Source organism: Rhea pennata, chromosome 1, assembly GCF_028389875.1.
Source record: "Rhea pennata isolate bPtePen1 chromosome 1, bPtePen1.pri, whole genome shotgun sequence".
Classification (NCBI taxonomy): domain Eukaryota; kingdom Metazoa; phylum Chordata; class Aves; order Rheiformes; family Rheidae; genus Rhea; species Rhea pennata.
In genome coordinates, this window is record NC_084663.1 from 48,676,467 (window position 1) to 48,692,300 (window position 15,834).

Consider the following 15,834-nt stretch of genomic DNA (forward strand, 5'->3'; position numbering starts at 1 on the left):
AGTAACTGAACAACTTGCAGTAAAGTCTACCTTAAAAAAAAACAAACCCCCCACTTTTCTTTCAACTAAAACGATGTCCAAGTTTTCTGGAGAACAAATCTCTTGGTTTCACTACAACTGCCAAAAGAACATCAGACAGTTTAAATTAAAGACTCTCTTTGGGACTATTTTCTGAATAGCTGATATGTAAGTCCGATGAAGTCATGGAAATGAAATTATTTAGTGTTAAATAACACTCGCTTTACCCAGCTTTCCTTTCATACTGTGACTTGGAATAGAGTAAATCTTTTTTAGTCATTGTGATTTACCGTAAAATTAAAATGACCCATTTCTTTCCTAACTAGTCTGTCTTTTTCTTCTTTTTCTTTTTTTAATGAAACATAAAACACTAGGTGAATAGGAATAATAATAGATAGGAATAGGTAGGAATAGTTAATAGACACTAATAAAGTCTCTATATGTGCATCTAATAGAAGTGGAGTTATCTCAATATAATAGCCTTTTTACCAGTAAAGTTTTTAGTAAATATTTCTGAAAATATACTAGCTCATTCTTCAGCAAGATCTTTCTGCCAGGTTGGTTTCTCAGTGTTTCCCAATATGATGATAGACTGCATGATATTGTTCTCAAATGGATGATTTTTTTTTCTCTCTTTAAACCTGCATATTTTAAATTAAAGGTTGGCATTGCAAACATACTAAAATACATTTAAGAATCACCACAAATCTGAGTGCAGTCTGGAATGTGGGCGTCTCTGAAAAAAATCCAATATTAAGCAAAAAAAAAGCTATCTTTAAATCTTCTTTAGAATATATATACATGCATATCTGTAGAAAAAAAACGGTTCTTGGTTGGGTGAATTATGGCAAATCATTAAAGAAAGTTATCTGTTTGGTACCATATTGAACTCAATTTTGTAATAGTTATTGATGGATGAAGACATTTCAGATTACTAATTGCTTATAATTTAAGTACTACATTTCAAACGTTGATTAATTTGGCACTGTACTGGAATGAAAAACCTGGGAAACTCATGTATCCATCAAGGCGATGTCATTCAGATAGAGTGTACCTGAGGCCTCCTGCTCTAACTGCTTCCTCTAACCCGCGAACGAAGGATGCACAGAGCAGCCGCTTGCATCCTAACTCAGGACTCATGCAGTGTTCATAGGATGTGAGTTAAAACCTTACGGAGGAGAAGAGTCACCACTACGGAAAGGAGAGGTGCTGTACAATGCTACCTACGTTCTTTCCCCATACTGTCTTGAAATGTAACTGCAGCTATGAACCAGTGGTATCACTGCATGATGCAATGAGTAAATACTGAATTTCTAAATGGTGACCATTACAGCTGTCTTAATCCATCTTTCCCAAAATCTGAAAATGATGGACATCAAAGTTAATGACTTTTGGGGGCCAACTTTTCCCCTAACCTACATAAAGGACACTATTGTATAGTTGCTATTACAAAATTTTGCCATAAATCCTGGCGAGGCCACAGAGCCATGCACTGGAGTTTTTTACTACAACTAGTGACTCACTGAGAATCCGTTATCGATTTGGCCAGGATTTATCTGCATGCAGACAAGGTATCCAATCTGTATTTAGGAACTCGGTCTGGCAGATCCCACAGGTTTGTGCCACTGCTGTTGGGTGCGTCGCGAACCCTGCTGATATGTTGTGCTAGCGTGTTGGTGCGGGTGCCTCCGGGGAACACGTGCTCACCCTCACCACCGGTTGGACCGGGGGAGTACAGCAGCCTCCCACCCTCAGGCCACCTCCCCACCTTACAGACTGCATTTTTTTAGTTATCTAAATGACAGTGTGAGAGGCCTAAAATCTTGGAAAGCATTTGCTTCTTTTAATCTTAGTTGCTAACTGATACTATTACTCTCTACAGAAGAGATTTTGCTGTCCTAGCATTACCAAAATTAAGTTGCCAAATTTGAAAGCATCGAAGACACTCTTTCAAATTTATTTTCTCGCCTGTAAGTTCTCTAATGTTAGTAAAACAAGTGTTAAAATATATAGATCTGATATTTATCAAAACTAAGTATAATGTAGATGTATTTGGCTGATTTTTAATCACACCAACATCTAAAAGTTTTAAACAGAATCATCCTGTCTGGGATGAGTTAAAAATAGTATGTGCTAGATATAGAATGACAAGAGTCAAAGCTTTCCTCTAATTTTATTCTTCTTATGGATATTCTGTGCATTAATACACAGACTAAAGTTATTAATATTACTAAATTAACTACTCATTTAGATGGGGTTTAATTTTTACTGAATGTAATGGGAAAACTCTTATTACTTTCAAAAGTATAAGACCAGAGCATTAGAGTACCAAATATATAAGAATGTGATACCATATAATTTCCATGTTTGTTGTCTTTGGACAGTGTCTATTCTCAGCAGACAGCAATGATGTCAACAATGAAGAATTCCTTCCCCAAAAGCCCTATGTATTTAAAATCATAATTTTGTTATAGGAGGTTTTTGGAGCAACTTTTATAGCCCTTTTCACATATAATACAAAAAATTGGTTTAATTAGTTGCATTCAAAGTAATATTGTTATGTTCTGGTTGGCAGTACATTTTAAACTAAATATACTGGTATCTGTATTTTAAGTGCTTATGGCAAAAATGGGATACATTAAAGCTATACAGCTGTAATATTATAGAATGTCCTTGGAACATGCTTTGTAAGAATACTTGGATTGCCACTGACGGGATAATTTGATAGATATTGAACTTCAAATCAAATTTTAAATTGTGTATTTCAATCTTTGAATGTCAGTTTCTAAATGCTCAAGCTTTATCTGAAAATGAGGTAGAACCGAGAATTTCTCAGCACAATTAAATTAAATTTTCTTAAGTGTTTTATGTTATAAGGATATAAGACATAGATATAATAAATAGATATCCTTTTGTGAAAAAAATGATTTATAAAATCTTAATAAAGCTCAAAAACCAGAAAGCTGTATAATTACATCCTCCTGTTAAAAAAAGATTATAGAAATAATATTTGATTTTTTCCTTGACTTGTTTGAGTTTTGAATATGTGACGAACAAACCATCATGCATAGGTTAGAGGAAAAGACACACTTCTCGTGCTAAAGAGAGAGTGTAATTTTCATTAAGGAGTTTAATAAGGGCCATACATCCACCAGCTGAAAGTTAAATCAACTAGGGCTTCTCCATTGGAAGGCAAGTTTGCAAATGGGTGGATCTGGCCTTGTAAAATCAGCAGCTAAATAATTCAGGACTAAATTGTGTTTGAGGTGTGGACTGGATCCAAGTGTTTCAACACTTGTCACATCTCAGTTGCCTCCAAGAGCTGTGTCCGAGATGCAGGTCCCGGTCTCTACAGCCAGTTGTGTCTAGACCGCACACAGGAGCATGCGTGGTGCTACAAACCTGGCCCCGCGCTTGAGTTTCCCTGCCTGGAGGGCAAACCTTTGAATCTTTCCGATCAGTGTAGGGCAATACCCAGGCAGTGTAGATGAATGGGGGATTTTTGTGTCTTGACAGCCTAACTGAATATTAACCTAGTCTAGCACATCATAATCCCACTAGAAACTGGTTGACTTCAGGACTAGAATTACCACTACCCATGAGGACTTTCTGACTCCTCTGGCTTGGGTACTGAGGTTTTTAGAGAGGAACTGCAGTAAGTCTTTACTATCCGTTTAATAGAAACTCAGGTGATGACCATATACTTCTGAAGCCATGTGTACATACTGTATGTCCACTTGCAAATATCTTCCAGTGAAATTTATTTAATAACAACTGAAAGGGAAACTAGTGTGGGAAAATATAATCTAAGTCACTGCTTGACAGTTTTAAGAACAACTTTCACAAATATTCCCACTGTTGGCAATGACATTAGGTATTAAAACTTGCTTCCTAAAAAGCCATATGACAATCCCTTATACTAGTTTAATTTTTCTTGTGAATTACCAGTGCTACACAATTTGATATTCAGTTCCCCAGAAATGTTTCAAGCCCCTGGTTCCAAAGGCTAACTCATAACTGACTAAAGGTTGAGATTCTTCTGTCTTTCCCACTGTATGTAGTTTTATTTATTGGGATTGAATAACACTAAGTCAGTTATTACTTAAATTGATAAATATATATTTTTTAAAATCTACTTATCCACATGATAAGCAGAAATGGTACGGCCTCATCCTTGCAAAATGCTTGCTTATACTGAAATTAAGAACCTATAGATTCTGGAAATACAAGGGACTTGATAAATCTGTACTTCCATAGCCATAAAGGCTAATGCCATTTATACTAAGACATCTTTTCAGGAAAAATCATGACTTCCTGCTATAAACTAAACTGCCATTAATTCCTGCAGCACAGGTTGAAACAATATTATTCTGTGTAGATTTCTACAAGTAGGAGTTGTCTTAAGTTCTACATTACCAACCAGTAGCACTCAGCTATTCCCACTAGCATACATGTATATGCGCAAATATGTATGCATATGAGAATACATAAAGAGCAGGTAATATCACAGAACTACAAGAAGAAAAAAGTATGTAGGTAACGTTTAAATACTTCCTCTTGTTAGGATCAATTGTACTTATATTATCCACAATAGAAGTTTTCCTAACATTCTTCTTATACTGTTCATTACACCATGGATTTTGGGAATAATGAAGATAATCAAAGGTAAAAGAGAGATGTCCAACAGAGCTGTATCAGCAGTGGATTTCTTTCACACAGACACCTAGGATCCACTCTTACTTTTGGAGGCACTGTGAAGGGCATGGGGACATTTGCGGTCTCAAGTCATCTCGAACGTTTTCTCTGTGGGGAAGCTGGCATGTCCAGGAATCCCTCCTTTGCGGGAGGGTGGAGAAGAAGGTAGGCTTGCAGCTTGTCTTTGTGCGGTCCTATCTACGTGGGATATAGGTTAATCTCATGGTTTCTTAAGAGAATTAGACTTAGGCAATTACATTGTCTGGCTGTTTAGCTGTGATTGCCTTTCCACCTGGAGAGGACAGAAGCCTAATGGGTCTGTAGGTTTTATGAGACCAAAATTTAGATAGAAAAGAGCCAAAGTAATGGCACTTTGAGGCAAAGGCTGGTATAACTCAGCCCTTATCCACTGCGTGAGAAAACAGCAGTCATCAACCAGCCAGTTTCTGCATAGCTCTGCACCAGCCCAAATAACACATGCAGCCATTTACCTAGCCAAACAGGTGTAGGAGATGTAGCAAGGAATGGGAATACTGTGAGGACTAAGGCAGATTATGGATTTTGGTATACAAGCCAGGATTCATTACTCTTGCAGCTCAAGGAATAACCTGTTCAGCTTCAGAAGCTGTAAGCAATAGGTGATGGACTAGTTTAACCCACAAAGTGAGAAGCGTGGCTTTTGAGCCCTCCTCAGTACGAAGGGGCTTCAGTTCACAGTTCTTGCTTCTCAGAAGTGAGAGCTTCAAGTTAGTCTGTAGCTTGGCATGGGGCCACTTCTCTGCTGAAGCCATACAACTGTACAGAGAAGGAATGTGAGATTTATGGGGCCAGTGAGAGAGACTAAGCAAATGGGAGTCGGAGTCTGTAGTCCAGAGATGAGGACACTTCCCTGGGAACCGTGTTCTTGCAACACTGAGGCCCCATAGTCAAAATAGCAAATATATGAACAGTGCCAATTATAAACAAATTCAACAACGCAGCAGAACATGTGGTTTGTTTGGTTGTTTTTCTCCACCTATCCATTTTACAACAAGCGGGGATGGGTATTCAGGAGAATTATCCTTCCCTCCTTCAGCTTGAGAGAAGAGGCCAAAAAGCAGAAAGAGATCTGAACGCTGTAGCCCAGACACGTGTATCCTTACACGGCAACACTCACGATTATTATCCTAGGGGCCGGGAAATGGGGCTCTTTTCAAGTCTCCTTCGGTTTCCACAGACAGCTGCTGCCAGCTGAGGAATTTGGACTGAGCTACGCGCAATTCCCAGCTGCGCTCCGCAGCGACTGCTCTCCTGACAGAGGCGGCCTCTCTGGCAACTGCTGGCGTTTCCTGTGCACGCCGCGGTGTGCTCATCCTCTGCTCGACGCCGACCCGTGTCCCGGCAGAACAGGGTGCGAGGACTGCCTGACTGGAGGGACGGCAGGGAACTGTGACAAAGCGTCGTATGCTCTGGCTGGGCAGAGTCCATGCAAGCCTTCCTGGGCTGTGTACTTCAGTATTTACTGGAAGTTTTTCTCTGTTGTGTGGAATTTGCAAATAGCAGTAATTCCATTATTTGCATCCCACCATCCGTAAAATAAGAAACAATTGCTCTTCTTTCCTGCGAAGTAGCCACAGCCTCCTTCTCTCCCCCATTCTCAAAGCAAAGGTCTGTTCTCTACTTTACCCTTGCTTGCTATGAAATCATTGGTATTAATGTCTCTAAAAGACAAAAAGAAAAAGCCTGAGAAACTTGAGAATTATTTGTCTCAGATGATTTTTCTAAAAGAGGTAAAAAGCTGAAGTGTCCATAGGAATTCGTGAGAGCCTTAACATAAACCTTTTTAGAGGTGATTCTCAGCCATTTTTCAGAGTTTTTTTTTCATGTACTTGTGGTCCATTAAGATCACATTTTGGGGTTTTTTTTTTTTATTCACAATTTGTCATTTTTATATATCTCTGACCCTTCCCAAGGAAAGAAGGGGAAAATGAACTCCAACCCTGCTGAAATGGCCTCTCACAAAGTTAGACCTACTGATACGTTACTACATTGTGTTTGTTCAAACATTTACAACATTGCTTTCCTGAACAGAGTAAGAAACAGAAAAATGGAAACAAAACAGCGTGTTTTCTCAAACATACAGTTCTCTGTTACGATAGCACTAACAGTTATAAAGGCTCTAACAAAGGCTTTAAAATGAGTGCTTTGCTCTAAGTGCTCTCTTCCATTCCCACCCAGTAATGAACATGTATTTCGAAGTGTAACGGATATTGCAAAGTACATATGTTATGAATTATTTTTCAGCATTAGTCACATTGCTGGTACAGATGAGTTCAACCTCCCAGCTCCAAAAGCTAATACAAAAGAAGAATAGTGATATGTTCTTTAAATTAAAAACCAAGCAATGTCTATTTCTGTCTTCCTTCTATCTCAGTTGTAATTTCAAAGCTCTGGAAGATTTATGTCTTATCAAGAAGCACACAGGTATTTTAGAAGGAGCGAAAAATACTCTGAATGTGTTATGAGTCTTTAGGGATTAAGATATTAAGTAAAATTTCAAATATCATGAGATTTCTGATATAACTGCTAGAATTACCAACATATTGCCACTGTCATGGTTACTGGCATATAAAGCATCCCAATAGAGAACAGCAACAGTCCTGGGTGACTCACACAATCTGCCGGCACCATGCACATCATGGCTTTAATCACCATTAATGCAATGCTGAAGTCATATCTACAACTACTCATGCATTAAAGTGAAATATTTATTTCTTACAAGTATTTACAGTAGTCAGAAGAGAGCATTTCAATGTCTGGGGGAAGTGAGCATTATCTAACAAATTAAATTTTGAATGATCCTTTTGGGTAATGCAATCTGACATCTGCCTAGCTTTTAAGCAGCAGGTAATGGATATCAGTCTAAGGATATCATTCTAAATCTTTACTTTGGGATTTAGAAGAATTAGCGCTAGCATAGTGGAATAGCCATAAAGACTAGTTTGAAGGGATCTTCTCCACTTCCAAAAAACTTCTGATACTGTGGTCTTTGCACTGCCCTAGTTTTATGATCTCGGGGGTGGAGGTATGTTCCTAGTTGTTTGGGGTGTTTCTAAGCAAAAGATAGCCATTTTTCATACAAGTTGGTTTAAGACTGCTCTCAGCCTACTTTCATGCAAGCAAACAACAGAAGAGAGCCACTGTGACTGTGTCTGGATACAGTTAATAACATTTAAATACATGCTGAGAGAGAATTTGCTAACTGAATCAGGGAGTCTGTGGAGATGCTAGTTTGGTTTTTTTACTAGTTGATGCTATATATAACCTTGGGTCTTCCAGATATTATGGCTTTGTTACTTATTTACTTTTAGCTAGCCATTTAGTGATGGACCTTTTGCAGGTCATCTGTCACTGTAACAGCCAGCTCCTCCAGTCCACAGGATGTAAGCTCTCTTCTGTAGGGTGAGAGAATAAAAAAGAGAAAATAAATATTATCCTCAAAATTATCTTTAGCTAACACTGAAAACAGTAAGATTTTCTTATACTTCTCATCTCAAATTCTTTCTTCCTTTTTCTTTTCTATGCCTCTTCTCTTTTTTTCACCATTTGTGTTACAGTTTCCCTTGAAAAAACAAGATTTTCCCCTTTATGTTCATTCCATTCTTTTTTTTTTTTTTTTGTCTTTTTCCTCTTTCACTGCTGTTCTCTTATCTACCTTGCTGCCTTTTGCTGCTTTTCTTAACTTTCTAAACCGTAACATCATCCTTCCTTTCCTATCCTTACTTCCCAGCGGTAAAAAGTAAGTACAGTCCTCCTATTCTGAAGATGTAGAAATGAAAGCTGAAAGGTAACTGAAGTTCTGAAAGGAACTGGCATTTCAGTTGAATGGTAATATCTTTTTCTTTCCATCCTGTTTGACTCTCTCACTTATATCTTTGTTCCCACACCTCTTGGGCAGAGATATTCAGCAAAGAATCTGTTCTTTCAGAGAACAGTAATGACACCAACACAAACACTATTCTTCCATGTCACCCTAAAATATGAATTCATTGAGAGACTGTCTAGCTTTTGGGTAAAAGCATGCCCATACCAACCCTGTGCTTGCTACCTGGGATCTATCTGGACTGCTTTGAGTTGCCATAGAGGATGCTTTCAGTTTTCCTTTCAATCTGAAAAATAATGGAATAAACACGAAATATTCTAAAAGCAATCAAAACCAGAAACCTCTTCTGCCCACCTAAATATGTGACAAATTTGGGGATTTCATGACAAAAACAAATATATAGATTATTTACAGAAATGCCACGGCGTTTAAGGCATATGCAAGTAGGATTGGCTTCTGTATCAATCAGGATAGAAATGCATAAGGTCATCCCAAAAAGAGCTTCTGCTGCCTCACCTGCCCTAATATGTGAAAGCCCAGTATGAGCTCAGTTTCTGTGTTGAAGTGCCTGATCCTTTTCGTTATGGAAATAATTGCAAACATTTAAGCTAATCACTACCTCCAGAAGTTTGTTTTCCTGCAAGTGTATTTTTTTCCCTCTACTGCTCCAGTGCAAGTGCAGAAAGAACGCATGCTGAGTCCTTAAATGCTGTTTTTCTCCTTTTTCATTCTTAAATACCCCCTAAGAAGATTGCAGTAGAGTTGCCTGTACAGCAAATGTAACCCTGCTGACAATAGTCTTAATTTGTACAGACCTGTTAGAAGCAGTCAATCCCATAGTTTAAAAACTACAACTCAAGTTAGAAACAGTCAATCCCATGGGTTAAAAACTACAACTCAAAAAAAAAAAAAAAAAATCTTTTGTCTAATGTCCTTTTGTGTTCAAGTTCAGTGTTTCCATCTCTTTCCTGGCCGAGAAGCCAATGAGTAAGGTCTACTCCTTATATCTTGCTTTCATAATGTGAAGGACAATAATACTCTGAAAGAAAGAACCCTTAAATTTAGTAAGACCTAGAGTTCCAGTATTTGGTATGCAAAGCACTGTGAAGAATATATTCTTAAACTTGAACTTTAAAAACAAAAGATAAAAATATATGGAGAAAAATACTCTTTCCCTCCTCCCTCACCCCGCATAACCTGATTGATTATCCTCTTTCTGCTGACTTCCTTTTAATCGTCTGATGGATCCAGGATAAAGCAAAATACAGGCCAATAAGTCCAAAGTTGATAGGAAGAGGAAAGATGAGTCAGAAATGACACTCTCCAGCCTGGGTTAGAGACCTGCTTAAACTAGGATCTTTACTAAATACCAGGATAACTGGGGACTGTATGAGCAGAATATTCTCGAGTGACTGATGGCTGGCATTGGCAGTTCCTTGCCGCAATGGCTGCAAGCAAGACTTAAATTCCTAGTTCTCATCCCAGTTTGCAGTAGGTTCTCGGTGTACACTGGGAAGGAGTCTTTGGACTCCTTAGCTCTTCCAAAGACTTGGCTGGAGTCATTAGCAGGTGAGTGCCATGAAGTTCAGGTTGAGGAAACAAAAATAGTTTCTAAATAGTTTATAGCTGTTACTAAGTATCACACCCTAAAAAAATGTTAAAAGCATAATACAGATATTATAAATGGTTATGACATAAGTAGATTAATTTATTTTAAATGCTTTAATCACCTGTTATGTACTACAATGATCTATAGCAGCTGGTTCACCTTTTATTAGCTATTAGCCATTTTTTTTTATGCAGTGGGAAATTTTAGAAATGAACCCTTGTTATACTATGAACCAGAAAACGGTCACTTCTTGTGCCACTTAGCAGTCAGGATTTCCATTCTGTCAATAAACTTTCTTAAATGCCATTCATTTAGCCTGAAACAAAAATCTGAAAAAACAGGAAACACACAGAGAGGTGGTAACCTTACCATACTGTAAGCAGCTAATAAAGTATTTAGAGTGGATTAATGTTTGCTCATAATCATGTCTGTGAATTGAACCTGGGGTATCAGCAATGCACATTGTAAAACTGATCACAATGCAACAAGGCCTGTCTTTTACTGTTACACTGGAGAAGGCTAATGAGAGTTTGTAAATATAAAACAAGATATTTCCAGGCCAGTATTTTTTTTCTTGACAACTTATCAGAGTTTTGATTTTTTTTATGATTTAATAAATCTTGGAGGATCTACTAAGTGTAGGGCTTTAAATCATGCTTTGTTTAGCTTCCAGAACATTCCAAAAATTGTATCTAAGCAGAATACATACTAAAATTTCAACAATCCACGGTAAATTTGCTGCAAAATAATACTGGTAATTTGAGTTGCCTTTTTCCTGCCATAACTTTATCTCACCTAGCTTCAGTCATCTAAAATTTAGTTGTGTAGTCTCAAGTGGTCATTAAGAGCTGACCCTGGAGGTGGTTGCCTAACCCTCCCTATGACCGTGGAAGGTGCTGAGATGACTTTTAGACAGATAACGTTAACTGAGATCCATTCTCTTTCTGATACAAATTCCTCATAATTCACCTCCTATTTCTCATAAAGAAATGTTTGAATGGAAACAGGCCATCCAACATGGATGGACCTGTCTGGCAGCTCTCTTAAAGACAGTCATAGACTCACATAGATATTCCAGTGTGATCTCCAAGATATCAAGAGTATTGCAATTCACCCAGTTATCATGTAATAAGGCCAACAACTTGTGTTTGACCAGAGTATAAGTTATACTTGGTTAAAGAATATCATCTAGAAAGGCACTTAGTCTCAATGTGAAGGCCATGATATTATGGCACAAAGGCTACATGGCAACATACTTTCTCAGATTTTATGGTTCCTGTTTCATTGATAATTTATTAAATCTCCCAATTCCTGGAGTCAGGGGACTGCATGACATTCTCAGTTTTTATTAAACAAAATAAGAATAAATCTCTAGTCCTCATTGTTAAAAGGAAAAATGCATAAACCACGCAATAACTTATCCTCCAGGCTCAGCAAGTAGAATGTAAATTAACAAAACTCTTTTAATTTTAAGATTGTATTTGATAATGTCTGGTCATATAGGTATCCATGCTTTCTCTTATTACCTGTGTAGAAACCCATCAGGTTTTGAGCAATACATTTAGCTTGAAACATTATGGTTTTGAAAGAAAGATAAATATTCAAACAGAGTGAAAGAGATTTTAAAGCTAAGTAAACAATAGTAAGTAATCTTATCTGTTTTCTTGAACTCATAAATGACTGACATCCGTCACCAATGAGGTACATATTATTTTTCTTTAAAAAGATTTTTTTGTTGACAAGGAAAGTTCAAATCAAGGTATGTCCCGAAGGAACTTAATTTCCTTTATATAGAGAGAGATGAGGTTCCCAGAGTCATGATCAGAAATGTTTTTTCAGATGTTTCTGGAAGGTTTTATGCAAGGAGATAAATTATGTTTCATGAAGAGATGAATTAGCTGTTGCCACTTTACCATGGTTCAAGTGTCGAAGGGCTTCAGTTAATACAGTTTAGGCACCGTATGTTTTCAGATAAAATGTCTTGTGTTACTGGATCCCTGGAATAATGCTTTACACATTTGTGAGCTTTTCACCCACTGATCTCAAAGTGCTTTTCAAACACACACTCTAGCACCCATGCTGAGCTTTAATACACCCTTCTTTATTTTACAGCTGGAGAAACTGCATTTCTGAGCTGTGAGTAAAATTCCAACTTGAGCTATAATATGACTTGAACCTTAATTACTGACATGCATCTCTTGTGCACCTTTTGGAGACCACAAAATCCCCACAGTGTTGAAGGTAAGAGGGCTGAAGAGATCCTCATCTTGTCCTGTGCGGTCTCTAAGCACAGGCTTTTTCCCAAAGTCTGCAGATTACAAACACTGCTTGCTTCATAGGGGGCTGACAGAGTCATTGAAGAAAAGTGAGGTGATAGAAAGCACTAGCCAACACCTCTGAATACACTTATGGAGTATTCTGCGTCTGCTGAAAGGCTATATAATCACACACATGTCCTCCTGCCTACCAGAGACCTCTGGGAGGAACCTCTTCTTGCAGCTCCCTTTGGGAGGCTGAGCCTTCAAGTGGAACAAATAATCCTTCCTCATTCTTTCATGAGGCCCATTTGGCTGGTCAGCTGAGTGGATGTCTTCTCTGTATTTTTTATTTTGATGCATGAAGCCTCTGACCAGTTATACCGGCTACCCCCTATATCTGTAGCATGTGCTAAATAGGAAGATGTTTGTGATCTTCAGGGGAAGGCTGACTATATCATAGTAATGCCACATATCAAGGCGTCTTTAAAAAATGGACGAATGGCTCCCTTTTCACAACAGGAGGCAGATTCATAAAATGCAGCACTTCTATAAAGATACTACAGTGGCCTTTGAAGAGGTCCTTGGGCCTGTTGCACAAAAGTAATAAATCTTACATGATGTAGGCAGATTGGACCCTGCTCTTGATCTGTCAGTAACCACAGCTCTAAGAGAATTCTTCTTCAGAGTGTGAGAAGACAGCCTTCTCCTTCCTGCTAATTCAGCTTTTGGCTTGGAGGCAAAATAAATTGATTCAAAGGCATGTGCTTAGGAAGATGTGACTGAAGCTTAAAAATACAGGAATGCAGAAATTCAGCTGACATGAGTGTAACTGGACCACCAGGCACTTTTCACTGTTTTTATTGAATTTGGACTTAAAAAATAATATTTCCATCCAGTGCTCATGGGATGTGGCAGTTGGACGAAAGAAGGGTAGCAATGAAAAGGGCAAAGCTGATCTCTGAACCCTGAATTTGCTGGTTCTTCTGAGCCCTGTTCACACAACTCTGAGTTTGATAGTGGGCTTGTTCCTTATGCAACAATAGCTAACAAACAGTAAATGCCTCTTTGGGTAGCATACAATAAAGGGAGACCTCACCATATCTAACCTATGTTAGGGGTCCTCTTAGCCAAATTCCAGAAGTTCAGGTGGTGAGAGAAGCCCTACGCTATGCCAGGGACCAGTCAATGGCAAGCCTGGTTTAGCACCTCTCTGGAGCTCTGCCAGCTCGGGGTCTCCCAGGTGAATGGAGGTTGTGGATGCCTCATGCCACAGCCTATGCTCCCTACAGCCAGCATATTCTGACCTGCCAGCGGTCCGCTGAGGTGCGTGGCTGCAAAGGGCCCTCCTTCCACCACAGATATTGTTATGGAACCAAGGATCCAGATTTCAACCTTCCTTGTAGGCAGGGATTTAATGCAGTATGTTCCTAATAAATCCACGAGAAGGTTCTGTTATTGCTTGCAAGTGTCTCTTCAATGAGTGCCCACAGGACTAGATGATTTGGGGAGGAGGGAGCTAGCTAGCTTGGTTGGGTAGAAAATGCCTAGAGGTTCAGGGAAACATGGGCCAAAAGCAATTATTTGCGTGGAGGTAGAATTCTCACCGTGGGGTTTCATGGCTTCTGTGTGCGTATCGCATTCCTAATCTCCATGCCTTGAACTCCCCTTCATCTGACAGCCAAAGAACATGCTGTGTTGTCTTGGTGGGATCTCCACGGTTTGAAACACATTTTGGAGCTCTTAGATCCAGCTCCCAGCTTTCCTCAAGCTATATGATGCTGAATGAGTCTGAGTTATAGAGAATGAATTAGAGGTCAGAGAAACGGGGTGCTGAGGGCTGATTCCCCTGTGAGCATGCAGATATCTGCCCAGGCACACACAGCTATCCTGCCTCTGCTCTCTCTCCGGGTGTTGCCATATGCCCTGGGTCCTGATGAGCCTCACATTTGGGTCACACCCCATAAGGGGCTGTAACAGGCACATGTGCAAAGGATGGATTAAATTAATGTTAAGATTGGAGAAATATGAATAATTACTACTTACTTGAGCTCTGCCAGGGAAATATTACTGATTTTTCAGGGCTCTGTGTTTTAACCCTGGGAAGATCTCTCGTCAGTGCCCAGAGGCTGGATGTTATCAGACCAGCCACTTCAAAAGTACAGTCTTCTCATTCCCACATCTGCACTGTGTGGGCTTAAATCAAGCTGAAATTGTATTTCTTTCTTATCTTCTCTTGAAATTATCCGGGAAACACAGACCTGAGGCTTTAATCATTTTATTTCTGAGTCTCCTTGACAGTATAGAAATGTATTAACCCCTGAGCAATTATATGTAGTAGATTGTGGTGCAACCCTTTGGAAACCATGTGTATGTGAAGGAAAACTCAATGAATATGGGAGCAAGTATACCAACAAAGGGTCCTTGTGTGAATATCTCTACTTTTTTACTGAGTGAAAGCTTTAACATTCTGCAGAATTGAAGCAGACTGGGAACAGATTCCCAAAATAATTTAAATTCCATGAAGGTTAGCCAGTGTTACAAAAATAAAAGCCAAAGGTCTTCATGGTATGTGTGGCAACTTCCTGGCCAGCCTGTAATTGCTACTATCTGGTATCTAAATGGTAAAAAAAAAAAAAAAAAAAAAAAAAAAAAAAAAAATCTTTGAACTGGGCTAGTACTGTGAAAGCTCTATGAATTCATGGGTAGATTAGTCTGTGCTCATTTTGAAACTTGTCTTGCATTGTTCACTGGGGCTTTGCCAAACATATCTGTTGTGTAATTTTATGGCTTACTTTAATAAGTTCACAGAAGTTTCTAGGGATGTAACTGATGTTTCCGCCTCCCTTCTGTAATTATACAATACCCACCACAATGAGACCCAAGTCCTAATAGGTGAACTTGAGCCATGATTTGCAGTAATTACAAAAGGAAATGCTATAACATAGGAACACAGAAACACCCAGCACTATACTGAAACAGCTGAAAGAAGACTTTTTCAAAAAATATACTCCATAAAATTGTAAGAGTAATTCTTTGTCCAGTGAATAAACTGACTAATTTCCTTGTGAGTAAAAAACATCTTTAATTGATTTTCTGCACTGCACTACAGAATTACAAAGACTGAATAATACTGGCTTAAATCAAGAGCAGTTTCACTGAACTCAGCTTCATTACTTGAGATTCCTGCATGAGAAAGTCAGAATGCAGTAATATGGGCATGGCTTCACATCCTTGGTGTGATCGTATAGACCAGCCATCATATATGAATGTGGAAGGGGAGTTTGGGAGAAGGATTCTCATGGTTTAAGCTCGAAAAGTGTCTAAGAAAGATATTTTATAAAGAGTTCCAAAAATGTTTTCATTGCTTTGGAATGCTTCCAGACTGCTTTCTC

General features: G+C 38.7%; 1 protein-coding gene across 1 annotated transcript in view; it reads right to left on the minus strand.

Moving 5' to 3' along the window:
• The window catches only part of DCN (decorin), a 39,856-nt gene that overhangs the window by 19,068 nt on the left and 4,954 nt on the right, over positions 1 to 15,834 (minus strand). The gene's annotated exons all lie outside the window — the stretch shown is intronic.